The 14,017-nt window shown below is 51.2% G+C and overlaps 1 protein-coding gene across 7 annotated transcripts in view; it reads left to right on the top strand.

Annotated features, from left to right (window-relative positions):
* The first annotated feature begins 222 nt into the window (after positions 1-222).
* The window catches only part of FAM3D (FAM3 metabolism regulating signaling molecule D), a 34,645-nt gene continuing 20,850 nt past the window's right edge, over positions 223-14,017 (top strand). The window contains exons 1-2 of one of the 7 annotated variants that reach the window (XM_060631443.3): positions 223-529; positions 2,783-2,881. The gene's annotated coding sequence lies outside the window, so the exon portion shown is untranslated. Of the gene's footprint in view, positions 530-2,782; positions 2,882-12,135; positions 12,185-12,335; positions 12,512-13,339; positions 13,458-14,017 lie in introns of those variants that run through there. The other 6 variants (XM_060631435.3, XM_060631437.3, XM_060631438.2 and 3 more) reach the window with 6 other exon arrangements.

The following is a 14,017-nucleotide window of genomic DNA, read 5'->3' as shown; positions in this document are numbered from 1 at the left end:
GCTGTGTTTTGTGTTGCTTTCTCAAACAGTGACTGTGGTATTTCATTCCTGGTTGAGTTGCTCAAATCCCCACCCGAAGTTCCTCTGCCAAGGCCAGGAGATATCTGTGGGGAAGAGACACCTACTTACACGCAGGCCTAAGCCAGGGCTCCAAGTGGCTCTTCAACCAGGCAAGACTTTGGACTCATTTCCTCCCGGTGAGCCCTTAGATTAATTTCCTCCTTCCGGGGAAGATTGTTTAACAGGGCAGGGAGGGTTTCTTCACAGGCTTCTTCGCAGGAGGGCAGGGCCAGGGCAGGACCAGGGGGAGCCCACCCAAGAGCCCATGAGCCACTTTGTCCCTACCTTTGGGCCTGCTAGATCTAGAGAGACCACCTGGGAGGCCCCAGCCCCTCCAAGAACCAGCAGGCTGGCCTCCCTCAGCTGCCGGCCCAGGGGGTTGGCTGGCTGGGGTCCAGGACCCAAAGCACCAGCTGGAACATCTCATCTTCTCTACTGACGCAGGGACGTGGGAGCCTTGAACCCTCAGGTATGTTCACCAGCCTGGAAAGGGCTATACTTTGGGTTCCACATTATTGACAGAAACGAAAATAGAAGTAGGGCAGACGGAAGATAAGGAACGTGCAGACAAGACATGGAAGCCAGGGATCTGATCATCTGCATCGCAGGCTTTTTTCCTCAACCACGGGAGCCCTTTGGCGTTCATTCATTCGTTCATCTCTTCATTCAAAAAACATTTGAGCATCAACCATGACTCACACCAGTATTCGAGGAATGAACAAAGAAGGCCCCAAATCTCATTTTTCTCTGAAAATAATGATGTGAAAACTTACAACAAAGTATGTGATTTTTTTTTTTGAGAGACCAGAGAGTGCACGAGTGGGGAGATGGGCAGAGGGAGACAGAGAGAGAGAGAGAAAGAGAGAGAGAGAGAGAGAGAGAGAATCTCAAGCAGGTTTTATGTTCAGCACAGAGCCCGACACAAGGCTCATTTTCGACCCTGAGATCCTGACCTGAGCCGAAATTAAGAGTCGAACACTGAAAACCAACTGAGCCACCTGGGTGCCCCAAAGGTATTGTAGTCTTGATAAATTTTCTAGCTGTGTAATTTTGGACTAGTCTCTTCCCTTCACTAAACCTCAGTTTTCTTATCTGTAAAATGGGAGTGAAAGTGTGGCTATCCCCTATTAATCCCTGTAGTTCTCTGTCTAGGCATCTAGGATAATAATCACAAAAACACATAAAAGAGCATCTATTATGTGCCAGGCTCTGTGTCCTATCTAGGGCTTATCTAATCTTCATATCACCTCTGTGAGGGAGGCACCATTATCACTCCCATTTTGCAGATGAGGAACGAAGGCACAGAAAGACTCAAAAACTCGCCTGAGCAATGTCACTGCAAAATGTATGCCCCCGGCACTAGGTACCACTGCCTCTCTGCTTCGGTGGATTCAAAGTCCGTGGCTGGAACAGAGCCGGTACAGGAGGCTCACTCAGTGAGCATTAACTGAGCACTTCCTACATGGCAGTTAAACAAGGACACGATGATTAACAAGACAGGATTTTTAAAAAACAGGTATGGCTCTAGTCATCCGGTAAAAAACAATTTGTACAGTCATTTCAAAACGCTCTGGACGTGTACCATAAAGGAGGTAGGAGTCAGGACAGACTTCTCTGAGCATAAATTTGCTGAGGAATGCCAGCCAGAGCAGGAGGGCAGGGGAGGTGAGCATTTGGCAGGATTTAAGAGAAGGAGGAGAGGGAGGAGGGGCGAGGAGGGGCAGTCCTGCAGGGAGGGGGCAGGCGCTGGCAAAGGGAGGTGAGGATGGCCCGGTGCTCATGCCCAGGCTGAGCATAGTTGTGAGGAGGAGTTTGGCTTTACCCAGTGTTTGCCCTAGTCTGTCCTTCTGTCTGTCTGCCCTGGTGCGTCCGGCAGCTCGCCATTCAGGCTGGCCACTGCCCACCGGATGCCGTGCGAGGCCCGCCAGTATGAGACGGGCCGGTCTCCTGCGACGAGGCACAGATTCTGTCACACGGTCACCATTCACGCCCCTCTCTCTGAGCTTACCTCCATGTCTACACACAGCCTGCCCAACCACTCCAATAGGAATTTGGAAGCTTGCAAGGCTGAGGGTTATCTCCTCAGGTGGGGAATGCTGGAAGCCATGCTTTGCCAGCATGTGTTTGGGTTGGGCAGCTCCTTCTCACGTGAGACCAGCCTGTCTAATACTGGCTGGGCAGCAACCAGCCCGCAGGGGGGTGGCGGCCGCCGGCTGGCCTGGTGTCCCACAGGGTGGGCCTCGTGGAAAGGGCAGACACTTGCTATGCTTGGTGCCAATCCCTTGCTTTGGGAGGCCCTGGGAAACAGAGGTGGGAATGTCAAGGTCTGCTCCCCAAGGGCGTAGCACGGGGAGACAAAGGTGTAGATGTCGTGGAAAGAGCACCACTTCTGGAGTTTGAATCCCAGCTCTGCCTTTCTTCTGACTGTGTTACATTGGGCAAGTTGCCTCACCTGTCTGTGGTTGTAACTTTGGCTGAAAATGAGAAAATCCTTGTGTATCAGGTGGTACCCTTCTGGGTACAAGTGACAAAAAAACCAAAAACAAACAAAAACAAAAACCCTCAAACCAGCCCAACAAATGAAGGATGTATATTGGCTCACATATGGAAAAGTCCAGAGATATACCGCCTTCAGGCAAGGCTGGATCTAGAGGCTCGGTTACATCCCCAGCACTCTGACTCTATCTCTGGGATCCTTTCCTCCATATGGCTTTGTTCTCAGGCAAGGTGCTCCCACACAGTGGCAGATACCCATCAATATCTCCAGTTCTAAGTCGTCTCAAGTCAGTGATCCCAGCAGAAAGCCAGATCCTCTTTCCTGGTAAGTGTGTCAAAAGCCCTGTGAGGGCTCTGATCTCCTCAGCCTGGGTTGCCTGCCCATCTCTGTGACCATGAAATGGAGTTAGGCTTGGGCCACATGGCCACACTTAGAGCCAGGAATGGGGCCGGCCCTAGCCAACTGCACAGCAGACAGCAGAGGAAAGGAGTTTGATTCCCAAAGGAAAATCAGGGTGAGCGCCAGACAAAGGGAAAACGGATGCTGGAAAGACGACCAAAGCAGCAGGCATCCACCACAGTCTAGCTCCAATCACCCCTACTTCATTTCATCACAGTTAGTAAAGTCATGGATGGCAATATTGCATCAGTCGCTCCACTCAGGTAACCTTGGGCAAATCACTCAATCTCTCTAAGCCTCTCACTGGTAAAAATGAAGTCAATAAAAGAATCTGCTTCACAGGGCACCTGGGTGGCTCAGTGGGTTAAGCGTCCAACTTCGGCTCAGGTCATGATCTCACAGTTCGTGAGTTCAAGCCCCATGTCAAGCTCTGTGCTGACACCTCAGAGCCTGGAGCCTGCTTTGGATTCTGTGTCTCCCTCTCTCTCTGCCCCTCCCCCACTCACACTCTGTCTCTCTCACTCTCTCTAAAAAATAAATAAACATTAAAAAAAAAAAGAATTTGCCTCACAATATTGTTGAGAATAAGTGGAAGGACACCAGGCTCCAAACTGGCCAACTAACAGTATTAATACTTATTAGAATCATTATTATGATTATTATTAAGATTATTTCTCCTTTAGAGATGTCTGGATCCCACACATCTCTCGGGAAGATTTATCTCCCAAAGCCTTCCCAAAACCCCATTGACTTCATTGTGGAGGCCACCATCTTGATTAATCAAACAGGCCAAGACCCAGCTGTCTCTCATGGAAAGAATTAGAATTGCCCACTGGGTCTGAGGTGAGTTTTGTCATGCTTGACCTGCTGAAGAGATTCAGACAGGCCACCAGCAAGCCTGCCATGGCTCAGGGGATGAACCCAGATGCTCCAGACAGTCCCAGCCTAATACAATAGTTCTCTCCAATGACATACAGCCAGACTCTCAGCAAAGAGAAATTCTGGTGGCACAAACTGTCCTCTCCGGCTAACGTACCCAAAGATGCCCCACAGCCTGAGATTACCCCACCCCCTTGAGGAGGAGGGAAGGGCCCCACAACCTGAGATTACCCTACGCCCTTGAAGAAGGGGAAGGGCTGCATGTTTGGCCAGGTGACCTCCTCCTTTCTCCTGCTGCTCTATCAGGGCCTGGAGGAACCCATTCCCTATCCAGAGCACACTATTCTCTCGTTCTGGAGGGATTTCTGCCTCCTTGGGAGGAAGGATGGAGGCACAGGTGCATCCCCAAGGCAGAGTGCAAGGGGGCCTACTTGCTCAATAACCATCACGGTCCATAGCAGGTACTGTGCTTGGGGTGTATTCTTGAATTTAATTTTTACTAAATTAGCGATTGTGGTGGCCACATATAGATAAGGAAACTAAAGCTGAGAGGACTATATCCACAGCCCATGACAGAGCGCAGTTGGGGTTCCAAAGCCTGCATTCAACTACCATATTATACAGACTCGAAATCCCTGGGGCCAGATGAAGCCTCTGCAAACCTGAAGGTGCAAATATGGCTAGAGCTGCTATTTCCTGGGTACCTCCTGAGTGCCGGGCACTGAACAAAGCACCTTAGGTGATAATCCAGTCGGGTGAATTTGGAGGAAAGTCCAAGGACAGGCGGCTGGGCCCTAAGCAAGCAGGGGGCTGGTGGATCCACTCTTGAGGAGGACACAGGCTGCTGGGTAGGAGGAACAGAATTGTAGGAACTGTCTCTTATCCCACAGAAACCTTCCTTCTCCACCACCAATGGTTGAGCCAAACTCAGGCAGGTTGAAGCTCAGGAGCTCCAGGTTCGTGTCCCCCTTGGGCTAAGAGGGTGCAACACCCAGATCAGGGTCAAACAGTCTAAGGCCCATGGCCAAATCCAGCAGCCACCTGTTTTTATAAATAAAGTTTTATTAGAACACAGCCACGTTCATTCATTTACATACTGCTCCTACTGCTGCTTTCCCACTACAATGGCAGAGTTCAGTAGCTGTGACTGGGAACATATAGCCCAGAAAGCCCAAAATAATTCCTCTGGTCCTTTGCAGAAAACTGCAGAACCCTGGTCTAGAGGAGTCAAAGTGATGCAAAAGGGCTCCTGAGCTCATCACTGGGATCCTTTTCTTCCTCTGTCTCTTACCAGCTGTGACCTGAGGTTCTGTGCCTCGGTTTCCCCAAATTCCTCATTAAGCTGCTGACGATTAAATTAGTTAAAATACACAAACCTCAGAGCAGCTGCCGGCACATGTGTTTTTGTCTTATTCTGGGAAACATCCCAGGAACTTGGGGAGTAAGAGGCCTCCTGTGTGTCCTCACACCTTCTCGCATCTCCTGCTGTGCAGCCTTGCATGGCCCAGTAATTCTAGCACCAGCCGGAGCTGGAGAAGACCATCAAAATCAATAAATAAAATTAAAACAGGCCATAATGGAAACAATGGGTTTATTTCCTTCTGAAATAAATGTCACTGGAACAAATGACTCAAGCCACCATCCTTATTGTTTACAGATTTATTTGTGGTTTCTGTCCGTATGTATTGGTGACATGATCAATAATTGCCTATAAATACCGGAGGCTTACAAGAAGGACCCTTTAGAGGATGAAAGGCAGCCTCTGGTTCCTTTGATTACCTTTCCCAGGCCTGGACCTCGTGGTCAGGATTCAGGACAGCCTTCAGGGATGACTGGAAACTCAGGCCAAGTGGCAACCAGGTCTGGGCAGGGCCACACATGTCCCCTGGTTCCAGGTGGGACTTTTAGAAGCACCTGACTCATTGGGGGGGGGGGGGGGGTGCACACACACGAATGACCACATGCTAGTGCATGTGTGTCTGTCAATATGTCTGTCACTTTCAGTATCTTCGTGTCTCTGCTTCTTTTCCACTCCATCATGTCCTTCGACTTCAGTCTTCTTGTCTACATGCTGAGTGTCTCCCTCAGGCCCTGTGGCCTCTGTCCCCCTGCAGCGTCCACCACCCACACCCAAGCATGCGGAATTTGTCCCTTGTCAGGAATCCTGCCCCCATGGGCGAACAGAAAGAAGCCCTGGAAGAGTAATTAGCGCCCCCTGCCTTTGGAGACAAACTCCACAGAATTTCCAAGGATGACGAGGAAAATAGCCTGAGCTTGCATTTAGCCAGAAGAGGCTACGCAGATTCCAAAGTCTGAGCCCATCCTCTGGACAGAGTTCACTTTGGAGAGCACTGTTGAGTGTGGGGTAAAGGACGAAGACAGCTGGGTGGAGGGAGCAAGTTCTGGTGTGTTTGGGATGGTTTCTCCCCTAGTTTCTTTCCCAAACAGAAAGTCACTCACTTCCTTCTAATGACACTTACTGCACAACTGCTATGCCTTGGTTGTAGCACCGGGGACCTGATGAGGAAGGCCCTCAAGAGTCACAGCCTAGAGAGGAAGATGGCCTCCAAATCAGGCTGACCATGAAGCATGACAAGGTGCCTTATGGCGGATTCTCCACTGAAAGGCCAGGAGCCAGGGGTCAGGGAAGGCTTCTTGGAGGAGGTGCTACCTTCTCCACACTGAGCTGAGGATTTATCACTGGCCCCGTTTAATTCTTCCCATGGCCCCCTCATGACCCTGAGAACAAAGCCCAAGGTCATTACATTAGTCTCATCCTTAAGGCTCTAATGAATATTCCCCTTCCCCCTTCACTTTGGTCTCTACCATCAGAGTATCAGGTTCCACCTCTCCTCTGAGCCTCTGCACATGCTGCTCCCTCTGCCTGGAACACTTTCCAGGGGAAGTCTATCTGCCTAGATGCCACTTCCTCCAGGAAGCATTCTCTGATAGCCTCCTAGCCAGGAAGTCCCCTGGAGAAACACCTACCAGAGCACCTAGCCCACTGCACTGTAACCATCCACATACTTGTCCCTCCCAGCTGTGCTGTGCATTTCCAGAAGGCGAGAACTTGATTGGTTCTCTGCTCTGTCCCAGGCCCCCCCAGCATTGTGATGGTACAGAAGAGAGCCTCAGGAAATGTAGGATGAATGACTGAGTTGGCTTTTAAAAACAAAAAGATGTCATAGAGATCCCCAAATAACTCCTGACCAAGCAGACTCAGAAGCCTCAGACCTGCTCAGCTCATGACCGTGTGCTGTCTCAGGCTTGTCTGAGAGAAGAGAGAGGCTTCTGTTACATCCAGTATGTCTCCTCTGGCTCCAGAAGGCCCATGCTGTGGAGAGGACCCAGCTCCAAATCAGGCTGGCCCTTGCCCCCCACTGAGAAGTCCCCACTCCAAGGATGACAAATCTCATGTGCCAGCCCCAGGAGACTGGTGGGAGTCAGTCTGAGCCCCCTCTGTTACTAGCCAGAAAAATGCTGTGTTTGCTTCATTAGATCAGCCATGGACGGAGGTCAGAGTGGCTGCACAAAGGCTCGTGCATGCCCTCCCTGCGCCAAAGACTCAGTTACTCACATGAAGGAAAATGTGAGCCCTCAGTGGCCTGAGGTTAGGACCCTCTCCTGTTGTAGAATTATCCTTTGGGTTCCAGTTAAAATACCTCCTTTTCTTGAGTCAAGCCTTAGTCCCAGGCACACAGAACCCCTGTTGGACCCAGTTCCCTTCCTTGTTGGGATTTGGTGAGTGTGAGCCTGCCTGAGGCCTGCCAGACGCCGGTGTTGTCGCCATCTGCTGCCTGCAGCTGATGGTGTGGATCTCCCCTCTGCTACCACAGCTGGGAGACCATGGGCACATCACCCACCCCCTTCAGGCCTCAGCTTCCTCCGCTGAGAAGAAGAGACAGTAGTTTCCAACTCACAGGGTTGCCATGGAGATTTGGCGAGACAGATACATAAAATTCTTAGCCTAATTCCAGCTGCACAGTAAGCACTCAATAAATGGTAGCTAGTTGTGTTATTTTGTTGATAGTTTATTATTTTTATTATTAGCTCAAGCAAGTTTGGCTCTCAAGAGCTCACTGAGAAAAATCTGGCCCCTCTCTCCTGACAGAGGGGCTCCCCCGGGGCTGGGGTTAAGGCAAGAAGAAAAGTCAGAAAAACATGCTTCCAGGAAGAGGTGGAGGTGGCCGGATGAGGGCTCGCCCTCCTTGGGGTAGGATGACACAGGTTGTCACTCCCAGGCAGAGGTGATGGGAAAGTGAGGGGGCTTCCCAGGTGAGAAGGCCCAGGTGGGCCTGAAAGAGGAGGAAGAGAGACCCCATCACAGGTGGGGCTAGGTCTTTGGGAGAGCTGTGGTCAGAAGCGGGGAGAAGGGTGGTGCTGTGGGGAGCCAGGAGGCCCCACACAAGTAAGCCCAAGGGGAGGGAAGGACAGGTCCATCTTACACCATTTTGAGTTGGTTTCCTCAGAGGTAGACCCTAAGAAAAAGATTCAAGGAAAGTAGTTTATTTGGGGAGAGCTCCCAGGTGGCACTGGCAGGGGATGGGACAGATGGTGAGACAGGGAAGGGAAGGACCCCATAAAGGGTGTTGTGTCCAACAGGTTACTATGGGCCACTGAGGCCCCATTCTTTAGTGGAACTATGGGCGACAGCCAGGGAGCCACCTCGGATATGGCCCCTGTTGAGACAGCCTGGGCTGCCATAAGTGTATTGGGCCTCCCAGTCCTGGAGCCTGGAAGTCTGACCCCGAGGTGTCGGCAGGGCCACACTGCCCCTGGAGATGCTTGGGAAGAAGCTGTCCAAGCCTGTCTCCCAGCTCCTGGTAGTTCCACAGCATATGGCAGTGTGACTCCAGTCTTCACACGGCACTCTCTCTGTGTGGATCTCTGCACCCAAATTTCTCCTTTTCAGAAAAATTCCAGTCATGGGCATCTGGGTGGCTCAGTTGGTAAAGCGTCTGATTCAATTTAGGCTCAGGTCATGATCTCACTGTTCATGAGTCTGAGCCCCATGTGGGGCTTCTCACTTTCAGTTTGGGACTCTCTCTCTCTCTCTCTCTCTCTCAAGATAAAATATATAAACATTTAAAAAAAGAAAAATTCCAGTCCTATCGGATTAGGGGCCCACCCTATTGACCTCACCATAACTAATTAGATCTACAATGACCCCATTTCCAAATAAGGTCACATTCTGAGGTCCTGAGGGGTAGAACCTCAACATATACATCTGCGGGGGACACAATCAACCCATAGTACTCACCTAGGGGCACCTGGGTGGCTCAGTTGATTAAGCCTCCAACTCTTGGTTTTGGCTCAGGTCATGGTCTCACAGTTCATGGTTCAAGCCCCGAATCGGGCTCTGTGTTGGCCGCACAGAGCCTGCTTGGGATTGATTCTCTGACTCCCTCTCTCTCTGCCCCTCCCCTGCTTTCTCTCTCTCTCTCTCTCTCTCTCTCTCTCTCTCAAAAATAAATAAGTAAACTTAAAAAAAAGATTTATAAAAAAAAAATACCTAGGATGAGAAAGCCAGGGTAGGATCCTCAGACTCTCAACCATACTAGCTGAGAGCTGCTCCTAGGGAAATTAACTCCCTGACTCTCCCAGCCTGACCCAGGGGGGCCAAGAGAAACCCCTCAGGTGGGGTATCACACTAACGGTATTTCCTAGAATGGCGAGTGTCTGCTGTTTTCTTCTTCAGTAAATCTCTAAGACAGCAGTGGAAATTGTTTCTGCTTAAAGCAGTACATTGAAAAGATTCTTTTTTAAAAAAGTTTATTTGGAGAGAGAGTGTGTACCCATGTGTGAGTGGGAGAGGGCCAGAAGGGAGAGGGAGAGGGAGAAGCAGGCTGTCAGCTCAGAGCCCTATGTGGGGCTCAATCTCATGAACCCATGAGATCATGGCCTGAGCCAAAGTTAAAAGTCAGACGCTTAACCGGCTGAGCAGCCCAGGTGCCCCGCACGTAGAAAAGACTCCGAAGCCGAGATCAGTATGGGTTGTTGATGTCTTCCACGGTCACAGGAGGATGAGAGACCGCGCACACACCATGTGTTCGCCATTTCTTCTCCCAGGTGTATCTAAACGGGTTTTTCCCTGCTCCAGAATTTGGGCAGCAATTTGAGGTATGGTTCTGGGCAGAGAGGAGGAAACCTGATTGCCAGCAGGTGCCGGAAAACCTGAAGGGCTAAAGCAAATAAAAGTGCAGCCATAAAGCAACAGTTGGTGCTAACTGCAATCTGATTTCTCCGAGCTCCGTATCTGGCCTCAAGTTCATGCCTCGTTGGAAATGACCTGAAAATCAGAGAGCGAAGTTGAACCCGTGGCTAACGCCCAAGCCAGGGAAAATGCAGAGCGCTGTTTGCAGAGCTCTTTCCATTTTACCTGTGGCTCAGAGCTGATTCAGGAGTGACTGTTGGCTGAGCCTGGGTCCTTGGGATGAGCTAGGAAACAGCTTCCAGGTTCTGTCTTTCCAACGACAAAGGGCTGCTTGGGTAAGGACCTGAGGACAAGGAAAAGCTGCCCAAGTGGATGAGTCAGGGGAGAGCAGTCCACATAGAGAGAACAGCATGTGTGAGGCTGGAGGGGGAGAGAGAGCCTCATTCAGGGCAGCTCTGAGTGTTTAGAGCAGAAAGCAAAGTGGGGACAGCAGATGATGAGCTTGGCAAGGTCAATCTCGTGCCAGGGTTAAAATCATCCAAGGCCTCCATGTGAGATACTTTGGCCTTCATCCTGAGAGCTTTCGGGACCATAGACCAGGTTTAAGCAGGGGAAATACCCACTTGAAATAAGTGCTTTCCAATTAAGGTACTTTCCTCAACCCTCCTAGACTGGATAGAGAGTAACCCCTTCTCCATTCATCTTGGCTCTGGGACAGAGCTCAAAGGTTAAGCTCCAAGGCACCTGAGTAAAGAGGGCTCCAGGAAACAGGAAGAAGCTGATTTCTCAGCTCCTAGAGGGCCATTAAGGAATGTCACAAACAAGCTGGCTGTGATGACATTTTGGTTTCGTAGGAAAAGTAAACATCCGAATAGAATCCTGCCAAGAAGGGTGCTAGGAGGAAGCATCAGGGCGAGTGGGGCCAACAGGCCAGCAAAACCCTTGTAGGCAGACAGCCTCCCTGCCTGACACCCCTTTCGGGACACGTAGATAGCATCACCCTCATTTCACAAAGGACGAATTGGGGCCCAGAGAGATGTGCCCCAAAGCACACAAGTATTGAGTGACTAACCCAGGTGTGTCCAATGGACCCAAAGTCCATCCTCTTTCCTGACAATACAGACTTTTTCCTCCCTGATTCTCTCAAGTATGCCCCACTACTCAGCCCTGGCATTTACACCTTCTGTCGGGACTTGCCCACAGCAGGGGGTGATGTGTTACAATGGCCCCAGACTCACAGATGGCTAGCTTAGAGTAACCTGGTAAAAAATAGCTTCTTTCTCCCCAGTTTCCACACATCTGTCCCAGGAAAAACTCTAATTAGTCTTGCTTGGGTCACATGCCCCCTTCTGAACCAATCACAAAGAAATCACAGTGCTCTCCCTGACCAGCCCCTTACGACAGGGTGAGGTGCCATGACAAGTGTCCCCTCCTCCAGGACCACACGTAGGTATTTCACCTTGATGTGGAGGGTCCAGGAAAGCTTCCCAGAGGAAGTGACTCCTACACTGAGACCCGAGGATAAGTAGGAGTGTTCCAGGCAAAGAGGCAGAGGAACGGTGTACAGACAGGGACTAGGGGTGCAAAGGCCCAGGAACATTCCAGAGTGTGTCTTGCTCGTAGCCATACACCCCTGCCTAATGCACAGCCTGCCTTGCCATGTGTGCTCAGAGAATGCTTCAGAAAGGAAATCCACAATTGGCTGTGTGGCCTTAGACAAGTCACTTGTCCTCTCTGAACTTTAACTGTCCTAACCTTTCAGAACTAGGCAAGAATGGAGTTCATTCAGTCCCAAAATATTCACAGAGCACCTCCTCCGTGCTCAGCATTGCCCTAGACCTACAGGAGATAAGGCCTGCCTTGGAAAAGAAAACGATGCTTGGGGCTTATGCAAAAGAACTACAACCAGTCCAAAGGGGCTCAAGGGGAGGGGCAGGACAAAGGGAGAGGCTCAAGGACCTCGAGGGTGAAAAAGGGGCTCTGCCCTCCCACTCCGCACCTCTCCTCCCCCATCCCCTACTTTCCACCCTCCCACCCTGCTGACCTTGTGACCACCTACCACCCTGGAGCCACCATATGTATGCCTAGGCCTCAAGCCAGCATGCGAGGGCAGGAAGACCTCTCTCCCTGCACCTTTGCCCCACAGCTACGTAACCTGAATAACAGGTTGTGACAGACAAATCTCGCAAGAACAGGTAGGAAAGAGACTTTTGGGTCTGGGTGGCTACAGAGGGAATTTTTGCCCCACCCTGCGTACCTGTCCCAAGGGCCGGTCTTCCTCCCTCTCCGCCCCCAGCAGTCTAGTCCCGGAGCCCTCGACTCTGGAGCTGGAGTCTCCAGAGCACCCACGGGCTGCCAGGGTGAGCCAGCCAGGGACTCAGGAGACTGGAGAGCCCTGCAGGTGCAGAGTGGACACGTCCGGCTGGAAGAGCCGTCGCTGCCCCTCCCCTCCCCACCCCCACCCTGAAGCCAGAACCCTGCTTGGCATGGGCATGCCAGGGAGAAGCTAGCCCCCTGCCCAGGTATGTGCCCCAGCCTCTGTCCTATCTTTCTTATGTCTTTCTGAATGGCACTCTTTCTCCCTTTGAATCTGGGTAAGTGCATGTTGTGAGTATTTGCTCTTTACCTCTGCCCCTTTATCTGTTCTCATCCTCTGTCCCTGTCTCATTCTTTCTCTCTTTATATCTCTGCCGTCTCCCTGTCCCCTTGTCCTTGCTCTCTCCAAGCTCTGTCTCTGACTCGCTGTCCGCGAATATCAGTATCTGTTCATCTGTGCCACCTCATCTATCTGACCCTGTCCTCATACTTCCTTCCATCCGGCTGGGCCCCCAGCTCTCCTGGAGCCTCCACATATGGGGATCCCACAGAATGTCCTGCCAGCCTCATCCCTGGCCTGGGCTCTCTGTAAGTCGCTGTTCACTGTAGGTCACATCCTATGAACATTCAAAAGCATAACATGCTTTTGTATCTGGAAAAAAAGGGGAGCGGTGGTAATTTGAATTTCAGGAAGTTAAAGTCCCACAAAATCTCTGTGGGTGGTGTCAGGCACGGCTCACTTCTCTCACCTGGAAGGACCTGGAAGGCGGGGCCAGAGTGGGGGGAGGGGAGCGTTTTTTTATACTTGCTTAACAAAAGGAAATGCAGATTTGCACTGGAGCTTGCTCTTGTTTAAATGTCAAGGACTGACCCAGCCCACTGCTTCAGTGGCAGACCTCAAGCCTCCTGTCTCTTATCTGGGTCCTTGACAGTTGGACTTTGGAGACCGCGTCTGTTGAGATAGATTCTTAGGATAAAGAAGATTCTGGGATGGGAGGGGCAGGAAGAGTGGTGGGAGTAGTCCTTGAGGTCAGGGCCCCTCCAGCTGGCTGCAGCGGGTCACAGACGTGGAACAGTTACCACCAGCCCTGCCCTCCCCTCCATTCTGTCTCTAGAGACTTACTGGGGGTCTTCAAAGCTGCCAAATCACTGGTAACTGCCCAGCACTTGGGGGGTGGCACAGGGGAAAGGAGGAGGGGCCAAGGACAACCCTACCCCTGCCCAGGGCTCAAGAAGGGAGGAAACCCCAATTTCGATTCTCCTGAGACAAAAGCACTGGCAATGGGACCCTGTGGGGATTGGGCAGTGGAGACCTGCATCCAAATTCTGACTCTGATCCTTACAAGCTGAATAATCCTGGGCTTAACCATAACGAGCCTTGGTCTACCTACCCTTAAAATGGGGGAGTGTGAGAATTCAAGGAGGATTCAATTGCATATATAGCGCCCTGTGCAAACTCAGCCGTCATGGGAGAGTCCTCATTACTCTTCATTTTGGTACTCTCACTCGAGCTCACTCGAGCTTCTGTCTTCCTGCTGGTTTGACTAGGGCTAGCTAGCTCAAGTTCAATGTCTCTTGGCTAGCTGGAGGGAAGGAAGGAAGGAAGGAAGGAAAGGAGGGAGTGAGGAAGAAAGGAGGGAGGGAGGAAGGAAGGGAGGGAGGGAGGGAGGGAGGATGAATGGATGGATGAGTGAATAAGCCAGCCCTCCAAG

The sequence above is a fragment of the Panthera onca genome, chromosome A2 (genome assembly GCF_046562875.1).
Source record: "Panthera onca isolate mPanOnc1 chromosome A2, mPanOnc1 haplotype 2, whole genome shotgun sequence".
In the NCBI taxonomy this organism is placed as follows: Eukaryota; Metazoa; Chordata; class Mammalia; order Carnivora; family Felidae; genus Panthera; species Panthera onca.
The sequence above is the reverse complement of the archived record's forward strand: the minus strand, read 5'-3'. Positions and strand labels throughout refer to the sequence as shown.